The sequence below is a fragment of the Thamnophis sirtalis genome, unplaced genomic scaffold, assembly GCF_051295495.1.
Source record: "Thamnophis sirtalis isolate CommonGarterSnake01/CBP01778 unplaced genomic scaffold, rThaSir2_p1.2 scaffold_1, whole genome shotgun sequence".
NCBI lineage: Eukaryota > Metazoa > Chordata > Lepidosauria > Squamata > Natricidae > Thamnophis > Thamnophis sirtalis.
Window position 1 is genome coordinate 26284975 of NW_028261381.1, and position 15068 is coordinate 26300042.

The 15068-nt window shown below is 38.1% G+C and overlaps 1 protein-coding gene across 1 annotated transcript in view; it reads right to left on the minus strand.

The window, feature by feature from the left end:
- The window catches only part of B3GALT1 (beta-1,3-galactosyltransferase 1), a 413993-nt gene that overhangs the window by 375725 nt on the left and 23200 nt on the right, over window positions 1–15068 (minus strand). The gene's annotated exons all lie outside the window — the stretch shown is intronic.

Genomic DNA, 15068 nt, shown 5'->3' on the forward strand with positions numbered 1-15068 from the left:
TTTTCACTGAGGAAATTAGAAACATATATGTATATGCACATGTTTTATTATATAATACTGTAAGTGTGTGTGTATAAAATTTCATTATGCAAAAATCACTTTCAGTTCTTTCACATTTGTGCCGTTTTCAATTTTTTTTCAAAGCTTCCTTAAAGTTCAAAGAAGTATAAAATACAATGAAAAAAAATATGAGGAAAGGATAGGAAAAAACCAAAATCTGGGAGTGCAGAGAAAATGGGGAAAAAGCTACAGAAAAAAAGTATTTTTTTCCTATATGGATAAGAACCTAAAAAAACAATGATCCTTTGAGCCAGATAAACCGTAGCAAACAGTTCTTCTGTCATCATAAACAAGCCTAATCATCAAAACCCAAGATTGAAATTTAATTTCTTTCAGTCACAAGCAAAGAAATCCAACAGTGGTTTCCATGTAGAAACCAAGCAAGATAACAACTTTTCTTTAATCAAAACAGTAAGTTTTGCCCTCTCCACCAATGCCATTAACTCTACCATCCATTCTTCCATTCTTCTCATTATGTGAGTCAATGGTGGGATTCAAAATTTTTTACTACCAGTTCTGTGTGCACGAGTGAGGCATGGCTTGGTGGGCATGGCTTGGTGGGCATGTCAGGGGAAAGATACTGTGAAATCTCCATTCAGTCCCCACTCCAGGGGAAGGTTACTGCAAAATCCCCATTTCCTACTGATCAGCTGGGACTTGGGAAGCAGAGAACCAGTAATGGGTTCCGGATCCCGTCGTAACCGGTACGCTGCGACGGGGCTGGGCATCCTCATTGGGACGCTGTGTGCACGTGTGCAATTGGCCCATTTGCATCAAAAAGCGGTAAGGAACACAGGCAGACAGGTGGGCCAAACGAGCCACTATTCCGGTACAGTGGCCTCTGCTCCCAGCTACCACCGGTACACCCGTACCGGGCTGTACCACCCGGAACCCACTACTACAGAGAATAGATATGGGGCCAGTCAGAGGTGGTATTGACCAGTTCTCCAAACTATTCAAAATTTCTGCTACCGGTTCTCCAGAAGTGGTCAGAACCTCCTGAACAACACCTCTGATTTGAGTCCTCCATCTTGCCATATGTAAGAAGAGCATTTCATAATTGTTTTCAATCTGTTTATCCATCAAATGTAACTAGTTCTTGAAATGTTATAACATTTGTAGAGAGGTCAGTTCAGGATATAAATTAAACCAGTGCATTTTTTATATGGGGTAGTGTCAAAAACTTCTTGGAAATGTCCATTCTCTTAAAATACCTCTACCATGTTATTTTTCCAAGCTCGCTTTCTACGGAATGTATCTAGACAATGTTTAAACATCTTATAAAATAAGCAACTGTAAATTAAGTTATTGATTATTTGACTTTAGGTCAAGCTCCAATCATCTGTATCACAAAATTAATTAAAAAGACCACCTAAAACAATATAGATTTTTCTAAATCTGGACTTTTATTTAATGACTACCGGAACATTTTCTAGAGTACAGATGGTCATGGTGAGTGACCAACAACAGGGTATTTCTTTCCATTTGTGTTAATATGAAAAAGAAAATGCCTCATACACTAACCAAAATTAATATTCGCCAAAATGAAGTTACAGATTATCAAATTTGCTGTTATTGTTGTAATTCTATCATTAAAAAAGATAAATGTTGAAGATTTTCTGCCTTTAAGAAATCATTGAATTTGCCTCTATAAAGAAATCTGATTTTCCAAGTTTAAATTTTCATACCAAACTAGCACACTTTCCCAATGTAGCACCTTCCAGAAGCATTGGGCCAATTTCCCAAATAAAAAGTAAAGAAAACATGCTGGAGAATGCCTTGAAAAAAAAAGTATGAATCATAGTTAAATGCAAGAATGCTTGTTCTGTGAATAGTTAATACTGGTATATTTTTCATCTTTCATTTATTACCTCCCTAAATACTGTCTGGTTCTTGGAACCCATGATAACTCCAGCGAGAAAGAAAGCTTGTGCTAATTGCCACATAGATTTAATAAATAAGTTGTGACCTGTCTGTAAAAAATGGCTAATTAGGAATCAGCACCTCAAGGGAAGGTCTCATCTTCTCCACTCAAAACCTTCTGTGTGACCTTGTTTGGGAAAGGAGAGGGAGGGAGGTTTGAGGCAGGATGATGCTGCAGAAGGTAGGGCGAGCATGTGCCAAAAAATGGCAGATTTTCACAATCTAAATAAAGGTTGTGCTTATTGTCTCACTTTTTCCATTATATATACAGAAGAATCCAGAAGAATAGGGCAGACTCTGAAGGAAACAATCAATTTCACTTGTGAAAGAGTTCCTGGCCAAAAAAACTAAAAAACCCTTTAACAAATGTCTGTGGATTTCCAGCCCTGTGTTATCTAAAGGTAAAGGGGCCCCTCGCACATATGAGCTAATCGTTCCCAAATCTAGGGGGCAGTGCTCATCTCCATTTCACATCCAAAGTTCCAGCGCTGTCTGAAGACGTCTCCGTGGTCATGTGGCCGGCATGACTAAACACCAAAGGTGCATGGAATGCTGTCACTCTGTTACCTGGCGCTAGGGATTTGAACCGCCGAACTACCAACCTTTCTGATCGACAAGCTCAGCGTCTTAGCCACTGACCCACCATGTCCTCTTGTGTTATCTTATGATGGCAGAATTCATCAACCATTTTAATTTATCATAGTATCTGATTGATACTCAATCATTGAGGTACAATTTGAGCCACCAACACTTGCTTAAGGTGAGTGGTCCTATAATTCATATAAATAAATAAATATCGTCGGGAAATACATTGCCATTGCTACGGTAGGAAAAACCCCATAGCACGTGATAGTATCAAGCAGGGGTGTCAAACTCAAGGCCCGGGGGCCAAATCCGTCCCACAGGGTACTTAGATCTGGCCCGAGGGGCCGCTCTGGAAACAGTGAAGGACTGGCCCGCAGGCCTCCGAAGTTCCGTTTCCACTGGCAAAGGGTTGCAGGAGGCTGTGGCAGCCAAAAATGGAGCTTGGGAGCCCATTTTCACTGGCAGAATGCTCGAGCCACCACAGGTGGCCTCGATATGAGTGTCATCAAGCTGGCCATGGCCACCCCGGCCCACGGCAGTCAAATACAACTGTGATGCAGCCCTCCAATGAAATTCAGTTTGACACCCCTGGTATCAATGGATTATTTGAAGGAACAACAAGTTCTTAAGTTTGTTAAAATGTAATAATTTTGGTGAAATGTATTTTGTTCCAAATACAAATGTTGATTGTATTTGAGATTTATTCACAGCTGGGCAAGAATTCCAGCTATACTAAGGTAGCAAACTAGCTTATGAAAGAGATTACCAAAGGCCCACATAGCTAAAACGCTGGAAAGCAGGCATAGCCAATTGTCTCAAGTGAGTTGGTTTAATCTGTGTAATAATTGGGCTGGCACTGGATTCAAGACATCTTTGAAAACAATATATATTTTGAAAACTGGATAGAGGAATGAATAAAATAGAACAGGAGGGGGCAGGGTTATCAGCAAATAACCCTGTATTGCTCTATCACAATAATAGCTCTTTGCCCTTCTTTAACTTCCCCATCTCAGTTCCTATTGTTTAATTTATACTATTATGGAGATTTTGCCCTTTTTTTATGACAGAACTTTTTTTATTTTTCTTTAAAAAAAAACACAAATATGTCATCATTTGTCAATCATTAAAACATTGAAGTACAATTTTTTTTTGTGTGTGTGTACCCCTCCCTCCCTCCACCCCCCCACCCCCCCTCCTCCTTCCCCCCCCCCGACTTCCCAGAACCCGTACACGGTATAGAATTTTAACTAACACAGTCTAAAATCTATTGAGAAAAAAGAAATAAAGAAATTAATAACATTCTAGATTGACCTTAGCTTCTTCTTACTGAACTAACTTTAAACAATTTAAATCATTTCTGATCTTAAGCATAGGCTAACTGGAATTTCTTAGTCCCGTATTTATTTTGTATATAGTCAATCCATTTTTTCCAGTCTCGTTTATATCTCTCATTTGAATGATCTTTGAGATATGCCGATATTTTAGCCATTTCAGCTAAGTTTGTTACTTTCAATGTCCATTCTTGAATTGTAGGCAAGTCTTCCTTCTTCCAATATTGCGCCACCAACAGTCTTGCTGCAGTTATCAGGTGCAGAGTCAAATTGGTCTCTACCACTGTAAAGTCAGTACATATACCTAGTAAAAATAACTGAGGACTAAACTTTATCCTTCTTTTAAAAACATTTTGCATGACCCACCATATTTTTATCCAAAATGCTTTAACCTTTTGGCAGGTCCACCATATATGATAATATGTAGCATCGAGAGAACCACATCTCCAACATTTAGGCTGTACATTCGGATACATAGAAGCCAACTTTTTAGGATCTAAATGCCATCTATAGAACATCTTGTAAAAATTTTCTCTCAGATTTTGAGCTTGTGTAAATTTCACATTTCTTACCCAGATTCTTTCCCATGTATCCAACATTATTGGTTCCTCAATATTTTGAGCCCATTTTATCATACAATCTTTAACTAATTCTGTTTCCGAATCCATCTGTATTAATACATTATATATCCTCTTTATATGCATTAAGCTTTGATCTCTTATTTGTTTAAACAGATTATCCTCAACTTGAATAAAACCAATTTTTTGATCTATTTTCCACCTAGCCTGTAATTGCCCATACTGGAACCATGTTTGAATTACCTTCTCCTCTTTTAATACCTCTAAAGATTTTAATTGTAATACCCCCCTTTCCGAGGTAAGAAGCTGTCTGTAAGTAAATCTGTCCTGTTTTTGTGCTGTATTCATATTTTCAATTGCATGTCTAGGAATTGCCCACATGGGTATCTTGTCATTTAATTTATATTGGTATTTCTTCCAAACCCGCAATAAAGCATTTCTTAAAATATGACTTTTAAAGTTCTTATCCAATTTTTTGTTGAATAACAGGTAAGCGTGCCAACCAAATACCAGATCGTGTCCCTCAATGTTCAATATTCTATCATTGGTTAAATGAATCCAATCACTAATTACAGATAATACCACTGCATCATAATATAGTTTTAAATTAGGTAGTTTCAGTCCTCCTCTCTCACGTACATCTTGCATTATTTTCATCTTTACCCTCGGCTTCTTTCCTGCCCACACAAATTTGTTGATACCCTTCTGCCATTCTAAAAGGTTCGCATCTTTTTTAAGTATAGGTAACATTTGGAAAAGAAATAAAAATTTTGGTAAAATGTTCATTTTCACTGCCGCTATCCTGCCCAGCAAAGATAAGTGCAATTTCTCCCATTTTTTCATCTCTGTCTGTATGCTATGCCAAAGTGGTTCATAATTATGCTTATATAACTTCCCATTTGAAGTTAAAATGTTAACTCCAAGATATTTGACTTTTTTAACTACCTCACATCCTAGCATCACTCCTAATTCTTCCTTTTGTTTAATATTCATATTTATAGCTAATGTTTTGGTTTTTCCTAAGTTTATTTTAAAGCCAGACACTTGACCATATTGATTAATCGTATTCATTAAAACCATACTGGATTCCTGCGGTTGTTCCAATATTATGACCAAATCATCCGCAAAAGCGCGGACTCTATATTCTTGCTGCCTAATCTTGATCCCTTTTAAACCATCCAAGCCCCGTATTTTATTCAACAATACTTCCAAAGTTATAATAAACAATAATGGGGACAAAGGACAACCCTGTCTTGTACCTTTTCCAATTTGAATAGAGTCTGTTAAACTTCCATTGACTATGATTTGTGCTGTTTGCTGTTGGTATATTGCTTTAATTGACTGTAAAAAATTATCTCCTATCTGCATTTTTTGCAATATCTTCAACAGAAATTGCCAGTTAACTCGATCAAAGGCCTTCTCAGCATCCAAAAATATAAACGCAGCAGGGATCTGGTTGTTCTTTCCCAAATATTCTAATGCATTAATAATTAATCTGACATTACTTTTCATCTGTCTCCCTTGTATAAAACCTGTTTGGTCCGTATGTATCAATTGTTGAATGACCAACATTAACCTATTTGCTAATATTTTAGTAAAAATTTTATAATCTACATTCAGTAATGAAATGGGTCTATAATTTTTGGGTTGAGTAGTATCTTGATCTTCTTTGGGTATCAAAGATATAAACGCTGTCTTCCAAGATGGAGGGACTTTACCTTCCGTTTGAATCATATTAAATAATTCTCTAAGAGGTTCTACCATTTCTAACTGTAAGTTTTTATAGTAAACCGCTGTCAAGCCATCTGTACCTGGTGCTTTCCCTGGCTTTAATTGCTTAATTACCTGCAGGATTTCCCCCGAGGTTATTGGTTGATTCAATTTTTGCCTGTGTTCTTCTCTAACTGAAGGTATTTTCTCCTTGTCTAAATATTTGTCTATGTCTAAACCATTAATTTTATCCCCTTTATACAGTTCTGTAAAAAATTCCCAGAAAGCCTTTTGAATCTCTTCCTGTTGGAATACCTCCTTCCCTCTGTAAATCATTTTAGATATATTTCGAGTTTTCCTTTTTTTCCTAATCTGATAAGCTAACCATCTGCCAGGTTTGTTTGCATTACAAAAAGTATTGTATTTTGCATATAATAAATTAGTAGCTACCTGGTCAGAGATCAACATGTCAAATTGAGATTTTAATATGTTAATAGTTTCCTTAACCTTTGTATCGTCTGGTTTCCTTGTTAACTCCAGCTCTTTTCTCTTAATTTCCTCTTCCAGTTCTGTTCGTTTTAACCCTTGCTTATTTCTATGTGTTTTATTTATATTCATCAAAACTCCTCTCATATACGCTTTGCTCTTTTGAAAGATAAACAAGATAGATGAAACTCCCTCAACTGGATAAAGGAAGCTCTAATAATCAAACTTAAACCACCACAAAAAATGATTTTCAAAAATAGAACTCTTCAAGACAATAGTCTGCCTCCCATTCTTTTCAGGAAAGCATGACAGAATGCTATCAAACTTTTCTCTTTCATTTGTATAAAGTTACTAACAATTCTCCTCCTTTTTGCTTTGCTATAAAGGGGCAGCTCCGCCATATGTGCAAAAACAAAACAAACCATTAACATTGAGAATAACTGAACTGAAGGGGAAATGAATTTCCTAAGAGACCTCTAAAATTATTTTGGGGGAAAAACCCACTACTTATTAGTTTATCTATATACAATATTGTGACCATTTTTTATAAAAGAATTTCAGTTCCTAAGAATCATGCCTGAGCCAGAGAGTTAATTGAATACCTTCCCATTATTGTTTGAGTATCTCTTAAAAACACATGTGTAATTAGACTTCAAGTTTATATTTAGATATCAATATCTTCTGAATCCACTATGTCTTGGCACACACCAGTGGTGAGTGGTGGGTTTCCAACTGTTTTACTACTGGTTCGCTCGCAGCTCATGACACTTCTGCACATGCACAGAAGCATCCGGGCAGGTGGGCGGAGCGTCTCGCCGCTGCTACTACCAGTTCACTTGATCCAGGCTGAACCAGGAGCAACCCACCTCTGTCACATACTGTACCTTCTTTCACATAAAACTATAGGCCTAGTAAAATGGCAATATCTCAGACAATGGAAAAGAGAGCATTTAAGAGCCTAAACACGGGTTTGTTCAGATAGAAGCTCTTATCAGTCAGTGCTTCAAGATTGAGATGTATCTTCCTCCTCCTCCTCCTCCACCTCCTCCTCCTCCTCCTCCTCTTTTAATGACCCCCATAATCCAGGGTGGAGGTCCGGGCAACTGAATGTAGCTGAGTATTTACTGGCTGGATGCCCTTCCTGTTGCCAATGCAGAGGTGTTTTTTTTCCAGCAGATATATTTGGCTGGAAAAGATCAAGATGTACGAATATAGGAAAAAACCAACACTGTGGTAACTGTTTATATTTAGGAAAACACAGCTGAATTAATATTGTGCTTTCAACTACTGTATATGCACCTCTCTGGGCTTTAAAAGCAGGCTTGGCCTAGCTTCGTGGCCAGTTTCTGAATGGTGGCGATTACAGGTATGTTGTTCTCAACAGCAGTCCTGTCCTTATGGAGGAACCTGATCTCAATGAATAACAAGGTTCACGACAATAGTTCCCAGAGTTTTGAGCTGTGCTGCTTTAAAATTATTAGCTATCCAGAACTAGTACTTTTGATGAAGTTTGCAGTTAAGAGTACCCCTTTTTCAGGAACACCAATGACATTACTGCAGAGAAACAGGTTGAGGGGCAGCTGTGGAAACAGAAAACATTCTTTCAAGGAACAATGATATATTTTTCTAAATGCCGTGAATAAATTGAAGCTGCCTGCACATGTAGCTAGGCAAGAAACAGGCTGTTAAAATAATTGGAGTCAATTAAAAAAAAGAATGTACTGTATCGAGGGGGAAAAGCACAAGATGGAATGGACTATGGAATAAATACCGTAATATCCAATAATGAATTCACAAACCACACTACGTCCACTACAGAAGCCAAACTAACACTGCAAGCCAAAGCAGCTAGCAGTCAGCCTCAAAGAAGAAGACCCATTTGCCACAGTCCATTGACTGAGAATGAGCAGAGGAGCGCAAATCTTAATAAAAGAAGCCACATGTCATATTCAGGATGATGAGCTGGGGATAGTCATGCTCAACTGATCACTAGATGTAACCTGGTCTGAAGGGTTTTTTCCAAGTAATGGCAATTCAATGCTCTGGGCATTACAGAGATCTTTCCATACGGTGATCTGCATGCACTGAAAAACTTTATATATGCATTATATTGAATATACATCTCTTACAGAATAGTTTAACAGTTAAGATTAATATGGTCACCTGTTCTGTCCCCCCCCCCCTTCACGGCTCGTTAACAAATGCAGGCAGGCAAACTTAAAAGGACTTTTCTTTATCAGTTTTCAGTTCAAACTGGCTTCGAGCCCAGAAATAACATAAACATAAATCTCTGATAAAAATTCAAAACCAAAGCTCTTACAAACGCTGCCCTTCTTCCACCGTCTCCACGGATCAGGTTTACATGAAAACACAAAGCACTTATCCAAGTTTAACAGGCATAATCACGAGTAATAAGCAAGCAATATTGTACCAGACACGGAACACATGAAGGAACGACGTTGACTCCAGCAACTGGGGCGTGGCAGCATCCTTCCTTTTATCTCCCAAACTTTCTCCCACAAGCCCCAGCTGCATACTGAATTTTGTATCCCGAAAAAACTCTCAGCAGAACTGCTGAGTCACAACAGTCACCATATCACGGTTTTTGCCATGGGAGGACCAATATAAGCTTAGGAGGATGGACTTGCCTATTTACACAATTATACACTAAGCCTGCATCCTCTTAAATGCACACACAACACGTTCAGTACAAAGTTTTTAACAATATGATCCCATATGTATCCAGTTGGAATATAGAATATTTATTTAACTGGGGCTTATTTCTATGTAAGTGAGAATATTTCTATTTTAAGTATTTAATGCAAATCACAGATATTATTAAGAATTATTTTATAACAGGCAGTTTTTCTTATATAAACACAGATTCCCCCCCCCCTGAAAAATCTACATACACCCAGATCAAATGTGGACTGGAGATTGTTAAAACACGTGCATTTAATCAATTAATATAAGACACTAATTTTCAGACATTTTTTTTAAAAACGACTAACACTTCATTCTCTCACATTTCCTCTCTCTGAATTTAGCAGTTACATTTACTGGTAAAAGCTTTCATTTATCCCAATTGTTTATGAGCACATATTAATAAGATAGATATTAAATTAAAACAACTGAACATAATATAGGTGGACTTTATTTAATCACCATGTTTTTATTGACTGTTGAAACTTGGCAATGGTGCTGAATGAATGGTACTTATGACTAGTCCTCAAAGTTCTGACCTTGCAGCACCCCTTGGTCGCCCAATTGTTATTTGGGCTCTTAGTTACTGTCGTCGATTTCTATTGGCCAGAGTCCTGTGATCATGTGACCAAGGGTGGGTTCTAGCCGGCATTACTGCCAGTTCGCTCATGTGCGCGCTTCACATGTGCGCTGGAGACGTACACATGCACAGTTCAATTGAAATTGTTCCGCCTATGCTCAGAACTCCAAAACAAGATGATGGTGGCAACTGCAGCATCCAGGGAACCAGTTCGGAGGTGTGGCCAGCCTGGATCACTGCCAGTTCTGCGACCCAGGCTGGCATACCACTACCAGTTTAGCCGAACTTGTAGGAACCCACCTCTGATGTGACCACATCTTTCCTGCTGGCTTCCTATAAGTAAAATCAATGGGGAAGCCAGCAGGAAATTGGAAGTCTCCATCTCATGATCCACAGTGATTTCCTTAAGGACAGTAACCAGGGTCTGCCGGAACTGCTGTTGTAAGTGGCATCGTCATATGACATCACTTAGTGACAGAAATTCCACTCCCAAAGATCATTGATAAGCAGAGATTGCTAATTTTCTTTATATATCTTTCTGGAAAGAAACAAGAAATAATTCTGCCCTAACCCAATGAATGAAGCCAAAGAAGAGTTGTACATATATTTAGATTGAATAGCAATAGCCAGAATATGGAACACTTTGCCCAGCAAAGGGATGAGATCTCTTATCTCTGGTGGTTTTTAAGGATGTAAGACAGAACTCTCTGCCAAAATTTTCTGCCCTGAGCTTGAGCTAGGACAGCGGTGTCAAACTCAAATTTCATTGAGGGCCGCATCAGGGCTGTGGTTGACCTCAGGGTGCCTGGGTGACTGGGGGGCTGTGGCCAATTGCATGACCCGACAAAAGGCGAATGACAAAACCGCGCCAGACTAAACCGCGTCGCTAAAACCACGATGTCATCAGCGCAGAGACAACAGCACGGAGACAACAGCGCGGAGACAGAAGAGTGCTTTAACTTAAGGTAAGGGTTAGGGTTAGGGTTAGGGTTAGATTTAGGGTTAGGTTTAGGGTTACGTTTAGGGTTAGGTTTAGGGTTAGGTTTAGGGTTACGTTTAGGGTTAGGGTTAGTGTTACGTTTAGGGTTAGGTTTAGTTTTACAGCGCGCTTCTGTCGGCGCGCTGTTGTCAGTGCGATTCAGCGCTAATTCGTTGGAGCGCTGTAGAACACGCGGTTTTGTCACTGCGGTTTAGTCAGGCACGGTTTTGTCGTTCGCCCTTTTGTCGGTGAACCGGCCAATTGGTTGGCCAGCTTGACACCACTCCCCAAACTGCTGGCATGTCCTCTTCGCACTGGGTAGACTAGGCCGAAGCTACATTGACCTGATCTTTCCTCTTCGCAATGGATAGACCAGGACGGCCCCACAGGCTGGATCCGGCCTGCAGGTCTTGAGTTTGACACCCCTGGTCTAGGATAATAAATGCTGTATATCATTTAGCAATTCTATTGGGTTGTACGTTACAATTCTGCCAGCAAATATAACAAACTGAAAGTTCAAGCATGGTTGCAGGAAATATTGTGAAATAAAATCAAAATATTTTTGTAAAAGTCAGATAGACCATCTGAATAAGTTTGAATAGTAAAGCAGGTGATTTTGTTTCTAGGACCTGGATATTTGGACTTACTGCAAAGTACCGAATGGCAATAATAAGTCCATACTGCAAATTAAGTAGATTTCTAAATAAGATTAAAGTGCAATCTATTCTATCATTTTTTTTGCTAGGACTTATGAACATGAATTTGCATGAGACCTTTGTGCTAAAATATTTATGCTAATATTTCCTCTACTGTTTCAGCCAAAATACCTGAAGAAGAAAATATTACCGAATGGTGAAGATCAATTATAAAGCTGTCATAAATTCTTAGGAAATTATTTGCCTCTTGGTGAATATAAACAGTTTATATCTGCTATTATTGTACACTTCAAAGAAGAGGAAAGGGAAATTATATTAAAATTATGTCTTCCTAAAATTTAGAAAAGAAGGGTGGGTAATCAAAGCTGCCAATGCTAATCCTCCACAGAAATAAAATGCTGGCACAAAATCCATCATAACAACATTAAATTAATGAGCTGTTCAAAGAAACATAAAAGATTAATCATATAGGGACACACAAATGAAGATTTGTACTTTAGATGGTATTTTAGATCAGATATAAATTAATTGATGGCCATGTATTACCTCTCCCCAATTTCTAGGGAATTTATGCTGATTATTCTCTTTGCAAAGTGTCTGATTGCCTTCATAGAAACAAAATGTTAGAATAGATGGGACTTTGAATTGATCCAGAAGCTTATTTCTTGTACTTCTATAGTTTAAAGCAGGATTCTTTTAAAAAAAGAAAAACCTTTACTTGCTGCAGAATCTATTAATAAAAAAAAGAAAACACAAAACAGAAATCCCTGATCAAAAGTAATAGAAAACTGGCAATAAAATTAAACTTGTGCTTGTTGTGCTTATATTACACTTGTTTATTTAATACACTTATTTAAGCACTTACGTTGTACTTAATAATACACTTATTTGAATTTCATTTCCTAATTTCAGAACTGAGATTAGTTTCACTTTTTGTTTCATCTTTTTTCTACTCTTTGCAACTGTACCAGTTTGTATCCAATGATCCATATCTAGAAAATGTATATTCCTTTAAAACGAAAGAATGCAGGGACTTAAAGTGGTTTGGGAAAAGCTGTGCAAAGCTCTGTGTGTGTGTGCGTGCGCGCGCGCACGCATGCACATTTTACACACACACACACATTGTATACCAGGCATGAAATCCTCTTACCTTTGCTACTGGTTTGGAACCGGGAGCGCACATGCGTGGTGCTTCTGTGCATGCGCAGAATCTTCTGTGCATGCGCAGAGCGTCTGTGATGACATCTGGGTGGGTGGGTGCAGCCTCCTGCCTCTGCTACAAGTTTGCCCGAACTGGGGCGAACCGGCAGAATATCACCTTTCATGCATACATACATACCTACTTTTTATGGTGCTTGCACTGATTTTAGCATATTTTATTATTCTTTGCTGTCCAGAGTCATTTGTCTGAAATGGATGGCTATAGAAATTGAATGAATAAATGAGTTAATAATTTATAAGTGAATAACAGGTGCCTTCCAGCTGTATTCTGATTTTAAATAAATAAGCAAGTGGCGGGAGAGGCAAAGACTGCAAGAACGAGTGAGTCTGACTTTTAAGATGTGGTTGTTTCCCCACCCCGCCCCACCCCACTTTAGTCACTTGTAGAGAGTGCTCAGACTTTTCTCTTTCTTTTTTTAAAGGAAATAAATGATTTAGTATGAATAGAAAATCATTTCTTTCATAATTATTTCAACTACAATTTAAAGCTTCCTGCTTAAATCACATGATATACACATGAAGCATGCGACCATATTTAGTCCTACAGCTCAATAGAGCTGCAATAAGAACAGTAAGTCTGATTTTCTCTCTCCCCGTTGTACCACTCTGGCACATTTTCAAAATCTTTTCCAAGGGGTTTGATGGCCATCTGAATTGGATTCACAAAACCTATAAGGAGAAGAAAAAAATTCTATTGTACAAGTAGACTTTTATTCACATATCATGGATTTCGCTTTTTCACGCAACTTCTTTGACACCTCTCAAACCTAAGGTCTTTCTCTATAGGGTCAGGATCTGCCTCACAGAATCATCTAAGTGTGCAGGCAACAATACAACAAATATTTACCGTGAACATTACATATTTAAAATCCAATTCCATTTGTATTTCTTGGGTGAACACCACAGTCTGCTCAATTCTAAAATGAGTGTCCATGAATCTGAATCTAAAGTATAAATGGGTGCACAACTTGTCTTAATACCTGGGTGCTTGTTATGGGTGACGGAAAGGTTAGGTTCCACAAACTTTGTTTCCATGCATTTGGGATACAGCTGGATATTGGTGCTAACAACCTGTCTATCCAAGGTTTGACTCATCACCTCTTTTGTATTAATGTCTTCCTTCAAGATAAATATGCCTGATGCTTCTGAACTTCTTTATACTGTGATAATAAGTAAATAAAGGTATAAGGCACTGAGTGACATGTAGCAGAATACTTTCCTTAGAAGCACACATTAGCATATTCCCCATAGCTTATTCCAAAAGAAGCATACATATAGGAATGGGATCAACCTTATTTTCTCCATGTTTTGATGAAACAGACAGTTATAATGAAACATAGACATAGTTTTACAAGGAGTGGTCCGGTGGCCTAAAGGTGGAGCTGTGAGTTCAATCCTAGGACACTGTGAATTCGATCCCAGGTAGAGGCAGTTACTTCTCTCTCTGGGCACAGTGAGAATATATCATCTGAACAAAATTCCGAATTGGCAACAGGAAGGGCATCCGGCCATCAAAACACTCTGTAGCTCCATTCAGTTGCACAAACGTCATCCCGCAAGGGATTATGGGGTCATTCAAAGATGATGATAAAGATAGTTTTACAAGAGTACAATTAAAAAGAAGAATTCAGTCTCCCACAGAAAATGATACAAAAGAGATATATGGATTTTGGAAATAAACACTAGAAAATATGAAAATGAAAACAAAAACAGCATGCTTGGATTCAAATGAAGCCACGCCAGAGAGCAAAGTATGTTTATTAGACTTATATTTGATTGCTTGTGTTTCATCGAGTAATCAATTTAATCCAAACTGCTTGGTTTTAAAATTGGAAATTCTGTTCAGGATCTTTCAGACCTTGTGCAGTATCTGTCTGACAAGATTAAGTGAAGGCAGATCACGCTGATACTGTTTGAACTGTTTGCTGATATTCTTGCCAGAAAAACTAAGTTTATTTGTGCTCAAAGATGTTGAGAGAAACAGAAAAATAAAAAATTGAAAAGATAATGAAACTTCTTCAACCTTCTCCACTACTCACATAGTTTTTGACAAACAACAGAAAGTACGCCACCATTCAAAGAAAACAGGCTTGGTTTATATGTGCAGAATGACTTCATGATGACACGGCACCAAAGGATTACTGGCTGATCCGAACAAGGCAAAGTTCTTTTCATTTTTTAAACGATTTTTTTATCCCACTTTATTACTTTTTTTTCTTCTTTCATGTCACATTCCGTAACTCTCATTTCATAAAT